The following is a 3,649-nucleotide window of genomic DNA, read 5'->3' on the forward strand; positions in this document are numbered from 1 at the left end:
CGCCTGTGTGTCCTCAGTGTCTCCCTGACCTGTGCTGAGGGTGGCCTGGCCCTGCAGCCACTACTGTTTCCCTTTGTCCCCCATCCCACCCCATCCTCCCGGAGGTCCCCCACACCCCCTGGGGCCACCTCTTCCCTGCAGCCTGGGGTGTAGAGTTCTCACTGGCGTCCAGGACCCATGCTGGCTGCGGCCAATGGCAGATGCTGTCCTTTCTGCCAGGGCAGCCACAGGCTTCCCCGCTGACTCCTGGAGGGAGAGTAAACCTGTGTCACCCATCTCCAGAGGCCGGACCCACTCTCCCTGTGCTGGGCCTCCATCAGGTGGCAGGGACTCTAGAAGTGTGGGTGAGAAATGGTGGGGTTTCCCAGTGGGCTGCAGTGCAGGGGCCACGCTGGGTGGGCACAGGGAGGGTTGGGACAGGGGGTGGGGAATGCATACAGTGGGGCAGAGCATGAGGAACAAATGGGGAAGGGGCCGTGTCCAGGCCCCGTGTGGGCAGAAGAGGGGCTCTGGCAGGTCCCCCCACTTGTCTGACATCACACCTGGTGATGCAGGGACGGCCTACTCGGATGGTTGATGTAATCACGCTCACCCCCATTCACCTCTTAAATGACGGGGGGCAGGCCCTGGTGTCTGTCTGCCAGCTCGATGGGGCTCCTGTGCCCTCCCACAGGGCCCTGGGTTTCCTGCCCTCCGGATGGGCCCCTGGCTCTGAAGCTCAGAGCCACAAAAGGTACCTGTGGCTCTCTGGGCCCTGCTCTACTTTCCTGTCTAAGATTGTCATTTGTGTTTTCATTTTCAGACTCCTGGAATTCATTAGTAGCCCGTGTTGCTCAGTGGATAGAGCGTTGGCCCTCGGACTAAAGAGTCCTGGGTTTGATTCCAGTCAAGGCCACGTACCTTGGTTGGGCGAGTGCGGGTGGCAACCCATTGATGTGTCTTTCTCACATTGATGTTTCTTTCTGTCTCTTCCCCCTCCTTTCCACTGTCTCCAAAATCCATGGAAAAATATCCTCAGGTGAGGATGAACAACAAAAATAGGACTGACACTTGGGTTTTCTTTTCAGGCTCACAATTCATTGCTAGGGTGCTGTTCTCAGAATATCCACAAGGGGCCACTATTGCATCGCCTCTGCAAGGTGCCCTCTACCACTGTCAATCAGGGTTTTGTTTTCTGGCTGGGCGGCTGGGATGACTTTACCATCTGCAGTAACAGGAACAGGCCAGCAGAGGGTGACAGCCTCTGCCAACTCCCAAGAGAGCCCAGGCAGGCAGCTGGGCTGGGCGGAAACCACACCCGGTTCCCCTTCAGCTGGGGTGAATGGGAGGCTGAAGGATGCTTTGGGGCCAGGTGGACCCTGGGAAGCCTGTTCCGCCTGCCCCTCTGCAGATGGGTCTCCTCTGGTGGGCGCACTGTGCAGGCCGAGCCCTCCAGGAGCTGGTTGGCAGCACAGACTCGGTGCTCATGGTGTTTGGGGGTGGGGCGGAGTGCCCACCTGGTGTCTGCACCCGTCTGTCAAAGGGATCAACCCACCGGCCCCTCCCAGGCTGGTTTGAGGACCTTGGGGCTGCAGGCAGGACCTGGGGGACCAATGACTCAGCGTCTCCCTGGAGCTGCAGGGGAGCACTGAGGATGCTGTGAGCTGAATGGGGGCTCCAGGGGATGAGAGATGCTGCCACAGAGGTGGGGTGGCATCAGGGACGTGGACTAGGAGGCACCAGGGCAGAGCCACGTCGCACAGAGCGAATGCAGGAAGTCGGCCGGTTTGCAGACCCTGAACCAATTTCTTTTTGAGGTAAAACAAAATCTGCCGGGGAGGCGGGCAGCGGAAGCCAGACACAGGAAAAATAATGGTACTTTGTCATAGAAGCCACAGAAGGCGAGGGGAGACGGGGCGTTCTCCACACAAGGCCCTCGCCCAAAGGCAGCTGGACTCCTCCCCTGGGAGGGACCGTGGGACAAAGAGCAGCCGCCCAGAGGCACTGCACTGGTGCAGTGACAGGACCCCGTCTGCTGAGGGTGGAGGAGCGGGGGTGGGGGGAAAGGGTGAAACCCATCCGAGCAAATGGCCACAGAGTGAGGGGCCGTTTACCCAGAGGTTACAGGTAAAGGAGACACAGACTCTGGGCAGCCCATGGTTCCCTTTTTAGCTCTGCCTTTTCACTGCTGTGTGCCCTCGAGGAAGTCTCTCGCCCTCTCTGTGCTGCAGTCTCCTCAGCTGCAGAATGGGCCACAGCTGCTCCTCACGGGAGTGTGGGGTGATTGTGTCTGTGCTCCAGTTGCCCTGAGGGATTTCCACTCCCTAATCAGCACCCCGGCCTCACCACCCTCCCCTCCCCCAGCCTTCCAGGGACTGCACAGGCCCCTCTGGACCTCTGCCATGGACTCTGGACAGGACACCTCCCTGTCTCCTTTTCAGTCCCAGCTGTCACAGTCCCAGTAGGAAAGAGGGCACGTGCAAACGATTTTCTGGAAGGACTTTGGCAAAGGGACTGTTGACAGGTGTGAGAGCAGGGGCAGACAGCTAGCCAGGGAGGTGGCACCCGGGAAACATCCGAGGCCTCAAGGAGGTGGGACCAAGTGAACAAGTCAGCACAGGAACAAGGGGGTGGGGCCACGTGGTGGAGAGGAAGTGGATATGTGCACAAGGGGCGGGGCCACGTGATCACAAGAGTGGGCACAAGAACAAAGGGCAGGGCCAGGTGATCAAGGGGAAGTGGGCATGAGAACAAGAGGGCGGGGCCACGTGAAGATTGAAGGGATGCCGTCAGGAGCCCCCATAAGCTGAAGAGGCAGGAAGGACCCTCTCCTGGAGCCCTCCGAGGGAGCACAGCCCCAACACCCTGATTTCAGATTCTGGCCCCAGAATGGGGAGAGCACGTTCCTGTTGGTTTAGGCCAGTCTTACTCATCTGAGCAGCAGCCCCAGAACATGGACCCTCCTTTAGGGGCTTTGACTGGGTTTTGGGAACAGCTGAGCCTTGTGTCCCAGCAGGGGAGACACCCTAGACCTCTCACTGAAGGGCTCCCGGGGAGACCCATCCCTGTGTCTATGCCTTGGCCCTGCCTCCCGCTCCCCCGGGCTCCTGGGCAGTGACAGTGCAGTGGGCACAGCAGGCAGGCTGCTTGGTGGGAAGTGCGGGCCATGTGGCTTAGGGACTCTTCGCCACCTGGCAGAGCCCCCAGCTGCAGGATGATGCAGAGTCCTCCCCAGCCCCACCTTTACCTTCCCCCTCATGAGTCCAGCCTGGGCCTCTGCTTCCTGGAGCACCTGGGTTGACAGGAGCCAGCAACTGGGTTGTTGTGCCCATATTCTAGATGCCAAAACTGAGGCTCAGAGAGGAGGAGCAGAGGTCCCTACCCCCAGCTCACCTCCCCCTCAACTTAGCTCAGCTCACAGGCTCTCCCCTAGTGGCCCTGATTGCCTTGGTATTGGAGGAGGAGGCGGGGAGGAGGAGGAAGGGAAGGAGGAGGAGGAGGAGGAGAAGGGGGGGGAGGGGGAGGGGGAGGGGGGGGAGGAGGAGGAGGAGGAGGAGGAGGAGGAGGAGGAGGAGGAGGAGGAGGAGGAGGAGGAGGAGATTTCTGAGAAGCAATCCAAAAATACACACCAGCTGGCCCTCCTTTCTCACTCCCTCGTCAGCTTCAAAGC

The sequence above is a fragment of the Plecotus auritus genome, assembly GCF_963455305.1.
Source record: "Plecotus auritus genome assembly, chromosome: 9".
Classification (NCBI taxonomy): domain Eukaryota; kingdom Metazoa; phylum Chordata; class Mammalia; order Chiroptera; family Vespertilionidae; genus Plecotus; species Plecotus auritus.